This window comes from Panulirus ornatus, chromosome 55 (assembly GCF_036320965.1).
Source record: "Panulirus ornatus isolate Po-2019 chromosome 55, ASM3632096v1, whole genome shotgun sequence".
Lineage (NCBI taxonomy): Eukaryota > Metazoa > Arthropoda > Malacostraca > Decapoda > Palinuridae > Panulirus > Panulirus ornatus.
The window spans coordinates 25,885,478-25,900,871 of record NC_092278.1 but is presented as its reverse complement, the minus strand read 5'-3'; the positions used below and the strand labels follow the sequence as shown (position 1 = coordinate 25,900,871).

The 15,394-nt window shown below is 44.8% G+C and overlaps 1 protein-coding gene across 8 annotated transcripts in view; it reads left to right on the top strand.

Annotated features, from left to right (window-relative positions):
• The first annotated feature begins 8,905 nt into the window (after window positions 1-8,905).
• LOC139765610 (zinc finger protein 131-like) overlaps window positions 8,906-15,394 on the top strand; it is a 178,165-nt gene continuing 171,676 nt past the window's right edge. For 6 of the 8 annotated variants that reach the window (XR_011716704.1, XM_071693265.1, XM_071693262.1 and 3 more), the window contains exon 1: window positions 9,070-9,213. The gene's annotated coding sequence lies outside the window, so the exon portion shown is untranslated. Of the gene's footprint in view, window positions 9,214-9,292; window positions 9,611-15,394 lie in introns of those variants that run through there. The other 2 variants (XM_071693264.1, XM_071693263.1) reach the window with 2 other exon arrangements.

Sequence of the window (15,394 nt, the reverse complement as noted above, 5' to 3'; positions counted from 1 at the left end):
GTGGAAGTGAATCATAGGGTGGGGGAGGAGGCGAAAATCCTGGGAGCCTTGAAGAATGTTTGGAAGTCGAGAACATTATCTCGGAAAGCAAAAATGGGTATGTTTGAAGGAATAGTTGTTCCAACAATGTTGTATGGTTGCGAGGCGTGGGCTATGGATAGAGTTGTGCGCAGGAGGGTGGATGTGCTGGAAATGAGATGTTTGAGGACAATGTGTGTTGTGAGGTGGTTTGATCGAGTAAGTAATGTAAGGGTAAGAGAGATGTGTGGAAATAAAAAGAGCGTGGTTGAGAGAGCAGAAGAGGGTGTTTTGAAATGGTTTGGGCACATGGAGAGAATGAGTGAGGAGAGATTGACCAAGAGGATATATGTGTCGGAGGTGGAGGGAACGAGAAGTGGGAGACCAAATTGGAGGTGGAAAGATGGAGTGAAAAAGATTTTGAGTGATCGGGGCCTGAACATGCAGGAGGGTGAAAGGAGGGCAAGGAATAGAGTGAAGTGGATCGATGTGGTATACCGGGGTTGACGTGCTGTCAGTGGATTGAATCAGGGCATGTGAAGCGTCTGGGGTAAACCATGGAAAGTTGTGTGGGGCCTGGATGTGGAAAGGGAGCTATGGTTTCGGGCATTATTGCATGACAGCTGGGGACTGAGTGTGAACGAATGGGGCCCTTGTTGTCTTTTCCTAGCGCTACCTCGCACACATGAGTGGGGAGGGTGATGGTATTCCATGTGTGGCGAGTTGACGATGGGAATGAATAAAGGCAGACTGTGAATTGTGTGCATGGGTATATATGTGTGTCTGTGTGTGTATATATATGTGTACATTGAGATGTATAGGTATGTATATTTGCGTGTGTGGACGTGTATGTATATACATGTGTATGGGGGTGGGTTGGGCCATTTTCTTTCGTCTGTTTCCTTGCGCTACCTCGCAAACGCGGGAGACAGCGACAAAGCAAAATAAATAAAATATAAATATATATATATATATATATATATATATATATATTTTTTTTTTTTTTTTTTTTTTTTTTTTTTTTTTTTTTTTTTTTGCCGCTGTCTCCCGCATTTGCGAGGTAGCGCAAGGAAACAGACGAAAGAAATTGCCCAACCCACCCCCATACACATGTATATACATACGTCCACACACGCAAATATACATACCTACACAGCTTTCCATGGTTTACCCCAGACGCTTCACATGCCCCGATTCAATCCACTGACAGCACGTCAACCCCGGTATACCACATCGCTCCAATTCACTCTATTCCTTGCCCTCCTTTCACCCTCCTGCATGTTCAGGCCCCGATCACACAAGATTTTTTTCACTCCATCTTTCCACCTCCAATTTGGTCTCCCTCTTCTCCTCGTCCCCTCCACCTCTGACACATATATCCTTTTGGTCAATCTTTCCTCACTCATTCTCTCCATGTGCCCAAACCATTTCAAAACACCCTCTTCTGCTCTCTCAACCAGGCTCTTTTTATTTCCACACGTCTCTCTTACCCTTACGTTACTTACTCGATCAAACCACCTCACACCACACATTGTCCTCAAACATCTCATTTCCAGCACATCCATCCTCCTGCGCACAACTATATCCATAGCCCACGCCTCGCAACCATACAACATTGTTGGAACCACTATTCCTTCAAACATACCCATTTTTGCTTTCCGAGATAATGTTCTCGACTTCCACACATTCTTCAAGGCTCCCAGAATTTTCGCCCCCTCCCCCACCCTATGATCCACTTCCGCTTCCATGGTTCCATCCGCTGCCAGATCCACTCCCAGATATCTAAAACACTTCACTTCTTCCAGTTTTTCTCCATTCAAACTCACCTCCCAATTGACTTGACCCTCAACCCTACTGTACCTAATAACCTTGCTCTTATTCACATTTACTTTTAACTTTCTTCTTTCACACACTTTACCAAACTCAGTCACCAGCTTCTGCAGTTTCTCACATGAATCAGCCACCAGCGCTGTATCATCAGCGAACAACAACTGACTCACTTCCCAAGCTCTCTCATCCCCAACAGACTTCATACTTGCCCCTCTTTCCAAAACTCTTGCATTCACCTCCCTAACAACCCCATCCATAAACAAATTAAACAACCATGGAGACATCACACACCCCTGCCGCAAACCTACATTCACTGAGAACCAATCACTTTCCTCTCTTCCTACACGTACACATGCCTTACATCCTCAATAAAAACTTTTCACTGCTTCTAGCAACTTGCCTCCCACACCATATATTCTTAATACCTTCCACAGAGCATCTCTATCAACTCTATCATATGCCTTCTCCAGATCCATAAATCCTACATACAAATCCATTTGCTTTTCTAAGTATTTCTCACACACATTCTTCAAAGCAAACACCTGATCCACACATCCTCTACCACTTCTGAAACCACACTGCTCTTCCCCAGTCTGATGCTCTGTACATGCCTTCACCCTCTCAATCAATACCCTCCCATATAATTTACCAGGAATACTCAACAAACTTATACCTCTGTAATTTGAGCACTCACTCTTATTCCCTTTGCCTTTGTACAATGGCACTATGCACGCATTCCGCCAATCCTCAGGCACCTCACCGTGAGTCATACATACATTAAATAACCTACCATATATATATATATATATATATATATATATATATATATATTATACTATTCGCCATTTCCCGCGATAGCGAGGTAGCGTTAAGAACAGAGGACTGGGCCTTTGAGGGAATACCCTCACCTGGCCCCCTTCTCTGTTCCTTCTTTTGGAAAATTAAAATAAAAAAATGAGAGGGGAGGATTTCCAGCCCCCCGCTCCCTTCCCTTTTAGTCGCCTTCTACGACGCGCTGGGAATACGTGGGAAGTATTCTTTCTCCCCTATCCCCAGGGATAATATATATATATATATATATATATATATATATATATATATTACGAAAATATACATTTAATTTATTTATTTATTTATTTATTTTGCTTTGTCACTGTCTCCCGCGTTTGCGAGGTAGCGCAAGGAAACAGACGAAAAGAAATGGCCCAACCCACCCCCATACACATGTATATACATACACGTTCACACACGCAAATATACATACCTACACAGCTTTCCATGGTTTACCCCAGACGCTTCACATGCCCTGGTTCAATCCATTGACAGCACGTCGACCCCGGTATACCACATCGATCCAATTCACTCTATTCCTTGCCCTCCTTTCACCCTCCTGCATGTTCAGGCCCCGATTACTCAAAATCTTTTTCACTCCATCTTTCCACCTCCAATTTGGTCTCCCACTTCTCGTTCCCTCCACCTCTGACACATATATCCTCTTGGTCAATCTTTCCTCACTCATTTTCTCCATGTGACCAAACCATTTCAATACATCCTCTTCTGCTGTCAACCACATTCATTATTACCACACATCTCACTTACCCTTCCATTACTTACTCGATCAAACCACCTTACACCACATATTGTTCTCAAACATTTCATTTCCAACACATCCACCCTCCGCACAACCCTATCTATAGCCCATGCCTCGCAACCATATAACATTGTTGGAACCAAAATTCTTTCAAATATACCCATTTTTGCTTTCTGAGATGATGTTCTCGCCTTCCACATATTCTTCAACGCTCCCAGAACCTTCGCCCCTTCCCCCACCATGTGACACTTCCGCTTCCATGGTTCCATCCGCTACCAAATGGCGTCCTAGCTTCGTCTCTTCGATGTATATCAACTGACTGTTATATTCCTCTCTTGTGTCTCCCCTGATGATGTGATTATTTCACGAAAGTGCACTTGGGAACTTTTCATGTTTTATTTTTCCCCGTGGACTAATAGGAATATCTTGATCACGTGCAAAATTGTGATCCTTTCCAACATATATATATATATATATATATATATATATATATATATATATATATATATATATATATATATATATATATCCCTGGGGATAGGGGAGAAAGAATACTTCCCACGTATTCCCTGCGTGTCGTAGAAGGCGACTAAAAGGGGAGGGAGCGGGGGGCTGGAAATCCTCCCCTCTCAATTTTTTCTAATTTTCCAAAAGAAGGAACAGAGAGGGGGGCCAGGTGAGGATATTCCCTCAGTGGCCCAGTTCTCTGTTCTTAACGCTACCTCGCTAACGCGGGAAATGGCGAATAGTTTGAAAAAAAAAAAAAAAAAAAAAAATATATATATATATATATATATATATATATATATATATATATATATATATATATATATAAAGTGTACATATACAGATATTACATGGTGTGCATTCATAGATATTTCAGCGAAGATGGCACATAAGGTATATAAAGACACTTTTCCAATATGGTCCTCATAACATTCAAAATGATGGATGGCACACGGTAACAAATAATCAATAAAACTGCAACTGAACTAGAGAAATATAAATATAACTTCATAGTGACTCAAAACTATAATTAAGGATCAAAACTATCATATAAGTGAGCACTATTACTAATACGAATGGAAAAGTATTAGTGAACGTTAATTCGCTTCTCTACCTGGCTGGAGTTGTCCGACTAGACTCCAGTGTCAGCTTTCCTGTGTAGTAATAGTCAGCTGGCCAGACTCGTGTCAGCTCCCCTATTTTTTCTTTTTTTCTTTTATTGCCAGTTGGTAGTGTGAGGTGGGGAAGGTCTATCTACAGGTGCTGTGCTAGGATGTTTGTCGGCAAAGCGACCTATCTACATGTTGATAGTGAAAGAAGTTGTTAATTGGGAAAAAGTGTATAGACACTATAAGAGGAAGATTGAGGATCAGATTGCTGACAGCATAGTTAGAAATAAGTTAGGAGAGGGCAGTTAGATGATGGTTCGCATACATTTACATTGCCGACTTAAACACAGCGACCTTCCAGCACCGCTCACCTTCCAGTGCGGCCTGTGGCACGGGAGCAATGGCCAACCCTGCCAAGGCGTCCACCACCCCGCCCGACAACCTACAGGAGAACAGCCTAATCCCGCACACCCCAAGCCAACAAAGGGGAGATGACCTTCCGCCTGCCCGGTGGCCGACACCACATGTACAAGGCAGGCTCCGATTATTAACCTGTGCTCTTGGACCACATCCTGTAAAGGGAGTGAGTCCAGGTTAGGGCTTTGACCGTGCACACCTCAAGGTCCCGGTATGTCAGCCCTAACCCTCTGAGAGCACTCACGCTTTCTTGACACCATGCACCACGCCAACTTAAGGTGGCCGATGTTACGTGCACGGTATCTTTCCCGGTATATTCCCGTACGCCTTGTAAGACTTCCGGGGTACCGTAGTAGCTGCACTTATGTTGGTGTGCAGCTGAAAGCGGAAAGTGAACCCCAGAGACCTGTGCATAGGCCTCTGTGCCTTTGGAAGCCACGATGACCAGCTTCCGAAAGGACCCCACAATCGGAATGCGCGGCTCATAACCCCTTTGTCTCAGTCGCCCGGCCAAATAGGCACAGATGTTGTCGTGCCTCTTTACCCTCCCGCCGTGAGTACGGGGGCACATCTGTGCGATGTGCCCGAGCGTACCTGGCTTCTGACAGGTGTCACAGAGGCCCTTGATCTCGGGCCGGCCTCTGGACGCCCTGGCAGGGGTGGGTAACGCGTCTATCCGCACTTGGACGCCTTCACATAGTCAGCACCGGACAGGAAACGGTTCCCGCTATTCACCAATCTGCTCGAGCACCTGAGGCACAGCGGCAGATGGAGCGAGAGCCGCACCGTCGACGGTGCTGACCAGGTTGGCCCTCCATACCTGCTGACGTTCGGATTTACTACCCGCCTGTCGACCAGCAGTGCATGCGGGTCCAGACCAGCGGTGCAGCTTGCTCAACACTGCAGGCTCCCGGACACCCGCCTGAATCACTGGGTCGGTCGAGGTAAGTAGTTTCTAGAACCGCGCTTGTTTATTTAGCCGGACGGTTGAAACAAAGTCTGGTATACCCAGCCCACCATCTCCAGTTGCCAAGTGGAAGTATGCACAGGGCACGTCATGGGCTAGGCGCAGCCAGCGACGGACCGCCACTCACACTTGCCTGTCCATACGTGCTAACTGTCTTATATGCTTCCCCCAACACCAGCCGATGCATAAGCTTGGGCATCAGATGCTCCACAAGCAACGCAATCCGCTGTTGAGGTTTTAGAGGGGCTCTGGTGATGTTTCGGAGCCCCTCTTCTTGCAGAGCCCCGTAGGACTTAAGCCGACCCCCGGCCCCGACAAGGATCCCGAGGTACTTGTATTCGTCCTCAGCATTCATGGATCAGACAGCGCTGCCCAAGACTTGGAACGTCCTGTTCTTATTGACGTACCAAGTCTTACGCTTGCCGTCGACCTCCATGCTGAGAGTACGACACTTCCCTGGATTGACTTAATGCCCCCCCCCCCCCCCCCCCACGAGGGTCCCGGCCATCCCGTTCATTGCCTGCCGCAGGCCAGTGGGCGTCTACGCTACCAGGACCAAATCATCGGCAAACGCCAATGCCGATACTTTTTGGTCACCCAACTTAACCCCTACACTGGTCTCCTTCACCCTTGCGATTCCCTCGTTAATCACAAGATTGAAGAGAATCGGTGATAATGGGTCCCCCTGTTTGACCCCACGAGTCATATTTATTTTATCCGACATCCCGTCGCTGCCTTCGATGTTAGTGAAGGCTCGGTCATACGTCGACATAATGTATGTCCTGATGAGGGCTGGGATGCCCTCCTGCGACATGGCCCGCTCGATAGTGTTATGGTTAACACTATCGAATGCTTTGGCCATGTCGAGGAATGCCAGGTGCACACCGTGGGCGTGTGCCCCCCGCGCACGACCGACGATCGCATCCAAGATCGTGAGGTTCTCAAGGCATCCGTCTATTGGGACGAATGCCTTTTGAGCTTCATCGATCTGGACGAGGCTCGAGATGCGGCTGCTCAAGATTTTGTGGAGCAGGTGGATTACGGCACAGGAGATGGTGATAGGCCTGTAGTCCTTGGGTCCGGTGGGGTTGGGTACCTTAGGTATCAGCACCGCTCTCTTAGCCTTCAATGGCTCTGGTAACGCAGACGTAGCTATTCAGAGGTTGAACATTTTGGCCAGAACCCTCGGAGGAATGGACTTCAGCAATCGAGTTAACATTCCATCAGGTCCAGGGGCAGATGTTTTGGTGGCTTTGAGGTGGTGTGTTACCTCGTCTACAGTTATAATCTCCGCTAGTTGTTCACGTACTGGGTCATAATCGGTGATGGCTCGTCCATCTGGCTCAGATGGTCGAAAGAGGAGAGCCCCCCAAAAGGGATTGAGGCGTTCCGGCCCAACCGAAGTTGGCGGTACCTCCCAGTCGCCTTTGAGAACTTGTCCAGCGGCCAAAGATCTATTCTCACGATAGAGTCTCTGTACTTTGCGGTATTGCTCTCTTCTAAGCCGGTTTCCACGCAAAGGAGCCTCTTCCGCGCGGCGTACGCGGCCAGAGTTCGCTGACTGCTTTGAACCACCTCCGCCGCCACGATTCGGGCGAGCTACAGAAGCTTAGCATTTGTGCTGCGTGCTCTGCAACTGCCCTGGTTGCGGCGAGGCTGTCACCCTGACGCAGATGGTCGAGGGCTCCATTTAGGACGTCCTCGCCCCACGATAGACTTGTGGTGACGAGTAATAATGCGTCGAGATAAGCGACAGTCTCCGCCACAAAAGAAGCAATTGATTGAGGTTGGGGGACCCGCGGAGCAGCTGGGACAGTTAAAACTGTGGGAGTATTCTCACCAGTGGGTTCCGCACACACGTACATCCTTGTACGTGGTGCTTCCTCCGGGGTGCCACTCCGCGTGTTGCTTCCTATTGTGGCTGGGATACGCCTCTCAATCGGCGCACCATCCAACACCTCGCTCTCACCAGTTTCCTGGAGGAGGTTTGAGTTCGAGATCAGTTCCTGAACCCTGGTCTTATGCGACGCTTTGCGTAGGAGACCTTTGATCGCTTCGACCGTCCTAGAAGGAACAATCTCCTGCAACCGCTGGTTCAGGCCCTGCCCGGCAACTAGCGAGGGACCAGCTGCCATCCCAGCCTCAGCCCTGGCGAGGAGCTCCCCCTTCTCGTCAGCCCATCGAGCCTTGGACAGAACGTGCCTGGTAGCCAACTCCTGGTGAAAGGAGTTGGTATGTGCCTGCCTCTCGTGGACCCTACGGCCCCGAAAGCTGGCGAAGGTCTTCCCACAATGTGGGCAAGAGGGTGAACCTGTCGTCGGCCGTTCCCTCATGACTGAAGCTGGTACCCGACATACCAACAGAGGCTGGTACGCTATTCCTAAGGAACGGGTTACGCGTGACGGGTACCACGAGGCGAAAACCCGTGACAAGGGTAGACGCTTCGGCTTTGGTCGCACAGTCTGCCGCCCGAAGGAAGCAGAGGACTGCAGTCAGACGATAGAGACTGCCGCTGTGCTTCAGTCCTGGGGATTTCCCTTTGGTAGTTGCCCTACTATCCCAGTAAACGGCGGCTGAACAGACTCCAGTGTTAGCTCTCCTACCTGTCTGTGGTTAGCTGACCAGACTTCAGGGTTAGCTCCCCTACCTGACCATGGTTAGCTGACCAGAATTCAGTGTTAGCTTTCCTGCCTGGCTGTGCTTAGCTGACAAGACTCCAGTGTTAGCTCTCCTACCTGTCTATGGTTAGCTGAGCAGACTTCAGTGTTAGCTCTCCTACCTGATCATGGTTAGCTGACCAGACTTGAGGGTTAGCTCCCCTATCTGACCATGGTTAGCTGACCAGAATTCAGTGTTAGCTTCCCTGCCTAGCTGTGGTTAGCTGACCTATATTTCAAAGATAGCGGGTCTTTGTGGTTTTAGCTTTGTCTCTTAACTGTAGATGGCGTTCCTGTAGCACGCTAGTGTTCGCCTCCTTGCTTCTGACTTAAGCTTGTCTAAGTGTTTGTGATCCTTTACCTATTCTTTTTATAACTTAAAAACTACTTCTTGTATTTCATCCGTGTCTAATGCCAGTATATAGATATTTTGGTTGTAGTTATTTGTAGATATCGTTTGGATTTGTATGTAGTTATTGTGTTGTACTGACATACAGACGCTTGCATGTATTCTGTTCCGGACGCTAGGGAGAAATTTGTTGTAGTTTCTGTTGTGTGTGTTCGCTTTTCCCTTACCGGAGGGTTCGACGCATGATAAACCAGTCGCAGTGTTCTTAGGTATGTACTGTTTCAATTTAATATCCTTAAATGAATCATAGAACGTTCGTACAATAAGAAAGACATGGAGAATCACCCGCATCTCTTCTCTTGAGATGTAGGTATTGGTCTCACTACAGTGCCTTCCATAGTTTCTTCCACTGTAGATGATAAGAACAGTTACAAGTAGAGGGATGGAGGGTTAGTAATTACAAAGAGCCACAGAAGTATAACGCAAATGAGTGGTTGTGAATGAAAGAGTAACCCGCATCCAGGTTCTGGAGATGCGGGTACTTGGCACTACCTTGCTGGGGTTGGCAGTCCATTACACCCACATCCAATTTTCCCCAGCTTTCCTGCTGGTGGATGACGGGGGTTGTAGTGAGAAGGGGTCACTGCATTACTCCACGTTCAGAAGGTGAGTCGATTGACAATTATATTGCTATTATAGCTGTTATGCTGCTGTACTTTTTTCTTGGATTTTGATAGGCAATTGTGGCCATTATTAGCTTCCAGATATTAACCATATTCATGTGAGAGTATGTTGTAGTATATTGTATACTGTAGGAGTTGAGCAAACTATGGTAATGTGGTATAAATGTAGTTTAGTTCTGCATCATAGTTAACTTTAGAGATTTAGTGATTTTATGAACTGGTAGTCTAGTGATCAGATGGTTTAGTCTTACTATAGCCATGCTATTTAGTGATTTTGTTTCCAGTGTATACAAATGATGGTATCAATGGGTTTGTATGAGTTCTAGCATCTCTTTATATGATATTAGATATGGCTACAGTATTGAGGGCTACAAAGATCACAGAAAAAGTGGGGTTATAATTAAAGTAGGAGAAACTAAAAATCAAGATATCCCATGAGAACCTTATCTGTCAGCAAAGATTTACCTTATTTTGGTAATGTTGCTGAAAGCTGGGCATTTTCAAGGTTAATGATCTCTAAGCTTGTGGAATGGATACCCTTGTAAAGATTGATTTAAGAGATTTTCCTTTATCACTCATATAGCTTCTCCTTTATCATTGAAAAACTGATTAGTGGTAGGGCTAGAGATAGGGATGATATGAGATTAGATAATGCTTTATGAAAAATAAGTCATTTTATAATCACAAATGCATATCAAAAATGAAATGACTTGTGTAAGTAATAATAGAGTCACTACTTAGAGAAATGGCGTTATATAATATATATATATATATATATATATATATATATATATATATATATATATATATATATAATATATATATATATATATATATATATATATATATATATATATATATATATATATATATATATATATATATATATATATATATATATATATATATATTTTTTTCATACTATTCGCCATTTCCCGCGATAGCGAGGTAGCGTTAAGAACAGAGGACTGGGCCTTTGAGGGAATATCCTCACCTGACCCCCTTCTCTCCTCCTTCTTTTGGAAAAAAAAAAAAAGAAAAACGAGAGGGGAGGATTTCCAGCCACCCGCTCCCTTCCCTTTTAGTCGCCTTCTACGACACGCAGGGAATACGTGGGAAGTTCTTTCTCCCCTATCCCCAGGGATAATATATATATATGTATATATATATATATATATATATATATTTTTTTTTTTTATACTATTCGCCATTTCCCGCATCAGCGAGGTAGCGTTAAGAACAGAGGACTGGGCCTTAGAGGGAATATCCTCACCTGGCCCCCTTCTCTGTTCCTTCTTTTGGAAAATTAAAAAAAAAACGAGAGGGGAGGATTTCCAGCCACCCGCTCCCTCCCCTTTTAGTCGCCTTCTACGACACGCAGGGAATACGTGGGAAGTATTCTTTCTCCCCTATCTCCAGGGATAATATATATATATATATATATATATATATATATATATATATATATATATATATATATATATATATATATATATATTTTAACTTTCTAAAAGGGGAAACAGAAGGAGTCATGCAGGGAGTGCTCATCCTCCTCAAAGGCTCAGATTAGGGTGTCTAAATGTGTGTGGATGTAACCAAGATGAGAAAAAAGGAGAAATACGTAGTATGTTTGAGGAAAGGAACCTGGATGTTTTGGCTCTTAGTGAAACAAAGTTCAAGGGTAAAGGGGAAGAGTGGTTTGGGAATGTCTTGGGAGTAAAGTCAAAGGTTAGTGAGAGGACAAGAGCAAGGGAAGGAGTAGCACTACTCCTGAAACAGGAGTGGTGGGAGTATGTGATAGAGTGTAAGAAAGTAAACTCTAGATTGATATGGGTAAAACTGAAAGTGGATGAAGAGAGAAGGGTGATTATTGGTGCATATGCACCTGGGCATGAGAAGAAAGATCATGAGAGGCAAGTGTTTTGGGAGCAGCTGAGTGAGTGTGTTAGTAGTTTTGATGCACGAGACTGGGTTATAGTGATGGGTGATTTGAATGCAAAGGTGAGTAATGTGGCAGTTGAGGAAATAATTTGTGTACATGGGGTGTTCAGTGTTGTAAATGGAAATTGTGAAGAGCTTGTAGATTTATGTGCTGAAAAAGGACTGGTGATTGGGAATACCTGGTTTAAAAAGCGAGATATACATAAGTATACGTTATTGGATGATACAGCGATGGTGGAAGATTCATGTGAGAAACTGCAGAAGCTGGTGACTGAGTTTAGTAAAGTAAGTGAAAGAAGAAAGCTGAGAGTAAATGTGAATAAGAGCAAGGTTATTAGGTACAGTAAGGTTGAGGGACAAGTCAATTGGGAGGTAAGTTTGAATGGAGAAAAACTGGAGGAAGTGAAGTGTTTTAGATATCTGGGAGTGGATTTGGCAGTGGATGGAACCATGGAAGCGGAAGTGAATTATAGGGTGGGGGAGGGGGCAAAAGTTCTGGGAGCCTTGAAGAATGTGTGGAAGTCGAGAACATTATCTCGGAAAGCAAAAGTGAATATGTTTGAGGGAATAGTGGTTCCAACAACGTTATATGGTTGCGAGGCGTGGGCTATGGATAGAGCTGGGCGGAGGAGGGTGGATGTGCTGGAAATGAGATGTTTGAGAGCAATATGTGGTGTGAGATGGTTTGATCAAGTAAATAATAATAGGGTAAGAGAGATGTGTGGTAATGAAAAGAGTGTGGTTGAGAGAGCAGAAGAGGGTGCATTGAAATGGTTTGGTCACATGGAGAGAATGAGTGAGGAAAGATGGACCAAGAGGATATATGTGTCAGAGGTGGAGGGAATGAGGAGAAGTGGGAGACCAAATTGGAGGTGGAAAGGTGGAGTGAAAAAGATTTTGAGTGATCGGGGCCTGAACATGCAGGAGGGTGAAAGGCGTGCAAGGAATAAAGTGAACTGGAACAGTATGATATATCGGGGTCGACGTGCTGTCAATGGATTGAACCAGGGCATATGAAGTGTCTGGGGTAAACCATGGAAAGTTCTGTGGGGCTTGGATGTAGAAAGGGAGCTTTGGTTTCGGTGCATTATTACATGACAGCTAGAGACAGTGTGAGCGAATATGGCCTTTGTTGTCTTCCACATATATCCTCTTTGTCAATCTTTCCTCACTCATTCTCTTCATGTGACCAAACCATTTCAAAACATCTTCTTCTGCTCTCTCAACCACACTCTTTTTATTACCACACATCTCTCTTACCCTATTATTACTTACTCGATCAAACCATCTCACACCACATATTGTCCTCAAACATCTCATTTCTGGCACATCCACCCTCCTGCGCACAACTCTATCCATAGCCCACACCTCGCAACCATATAACATTGTTGGAACCACTATTCCTTTAAACATACCCATTCTTGCTTTCCGAGATAATGTTCTTGACTTCCACACATTCTTCAACGCTCCCAGAACTTTCTCCCCCTCCCCCACCCTATGATTCACTTCCACGGTTCCATCTGCTGCCAAATCCACTCCCAGATATCTAAAACACTTCGCTTCCTCCAGTTTTTCTCCATTCAAACGTACCTCCCAGTTGACTTGTCCCTCAACCCTACTGTACCTAATAACCTTGCTCTTATTCACATTTACTCTCAGCTTTCTTCTTTCACTTACTTTACCAAACTCAATCACCAGCTTCTGCAGTTTCTCACACGAATCAGCCACCAGCGCTGTATCATCAGTGAACAACAACTGATTCACTTCCCAAGCTTTCTCATCCACACCAGACTGCATACTTGCCCCTCTTTCCAAAACTCTTGCATTCACCTCCCTAACAACCCCATCCATAAACAAATTAAACAACCATGGAGACATCACTCACCCCTGCCGCAAACCTACATTCACTGAGAACCAATCACTTTCCTCTCTTCCAACACGTACACATGTCTTACATCCTCAATAAACACTTTTCACTTCTTTTAACAACTTGCCTCCCACACCATATATTCTTAATAACTTCCACAGACCATCTCTATCAACTGTATCATATGCCTTCTCCAGATCCATAAATGGTACATACAAATCTATTTGCTTTTCTAAGTATTCCTCACATACCTTCTTCAAAGCAAACACCTGATCCGCGCATCCTCTACCACTTCTGAAACCACACTGCTCTTCCCCAATTTGATGCTCTGTACATGCCCTCACCCTTTCCATCAATACCCTCCAATATAATTTCCCAGGAATACTCAACAAACTTATACCTCTGTAATTTGAACACTCACTTTTATCCCCTTTGCCTTTGTACAATGGCACTATGCAAGCATTCCGCCAATCCTCAGGCACCTCACCATGAATCATACATACATTAAATAACCTTACTAACCAGTCAACAATACAGTCACCCCTTTTTTAATAAATTCTACTGCAATACCATCCAAACCCGCTGCCTTGCCGGCTTTCATCTTCCGTAAAGCTTTTACTACCTCTTCTCTGTTTACGAAACCGTTTTCCCTAACCCTCTCACTTTGCATACCACCTCGACCAAAACACCCTATATCTGCCATCAAACACATTCGACAAACCTTCAAAATACTCACTCCATCTCCTTCTCACATCACCACTACTTGTTATCACCTCCCCATTAGCCCCCTTCACTGAAGTTCCCATTTGTTCCCTTGTCTTACGCACTTTATTTACCTCCTTCCAAAACATCTTTTTATTCTCCCTAGAATTTAATGATACTCTCTCACCCCAACTCTCATTTGCCCTCTTTCTCACCTCTTGCACCTTTCTCTTGACCTCCTGCCTCTTTCTTTTATACATATCCCAGTCATTTGCATTATTTCCCTGCAAAAACCATCCAAATGCCTCTCTCTCTTGTCTTTCACTAATAGACTTACTTCTTCATCCCACCACTCACTACCCCAAACTACCCACCTCCCACGCTTCTCATGCCACAAGCATCTCTTGCACAAGCCATTACTGCTTCCCTAAATACATCCCATTCCTCCCCCACTCCCCTTATGTCCTTAGTTCTCACCTTTTTCCATTCTGTACTCAGTCTCTTGGTGCTTCCTCACACAAGTCTCCTTCCCAAGCTCACTTACTCTCACCACTCTTTTCACCCCAACATTCTTCTTTTCTGAAAACCTCTACAAATTTTCACCTTCGCCTCCACAAGATAATGATGAGACATCCCTCCAGTTGCACCTCTCAGCACATGAACATCCAAAAATCTCTCTTTTGCGTGCCTGTCAATTAACACGTAATCCAGTAATGCTCTCTGGCCATCTCTCCTACTTACATACATATACTTATGTATATCTCACATTTTAAACCAGGTATTCCTAATCACCAGTCCTTTTTCAGCACATAAATCTACAAGCTCTTCACCATATACATTTACAACACTGAACACCCCTTGTACACCAATTATTCCCTCAACTGCCACATTACTCACCTTTGCATTCAAATCACCCATCACTATAACCCGGTCTCGTACATGAAAACTACTAACACACTCACTCAGCTGCTTCCAAAACACTTGCCTCTCATGATCTTTCTTCTCATGCCCAGGTGCATATGCACCAATAATCACCCATCTCTCTCCATCCACTTTCAGTTTTACCCATATCAATCTAGAGTTTACTTACACTCTATCACATACTCCCACCATTCCTGTTTCAAGAGTAGTGCTACTTCTTCCCTTGCTCTTGTCCTCTCACTAACCCCTGACTTTACTCCCAAGACATTCCCAAACCACTCTTCCCCTTTACCCTTGAGCTTCGTTTCACTCAGAGCCAAAACATCCAGGTTCCTT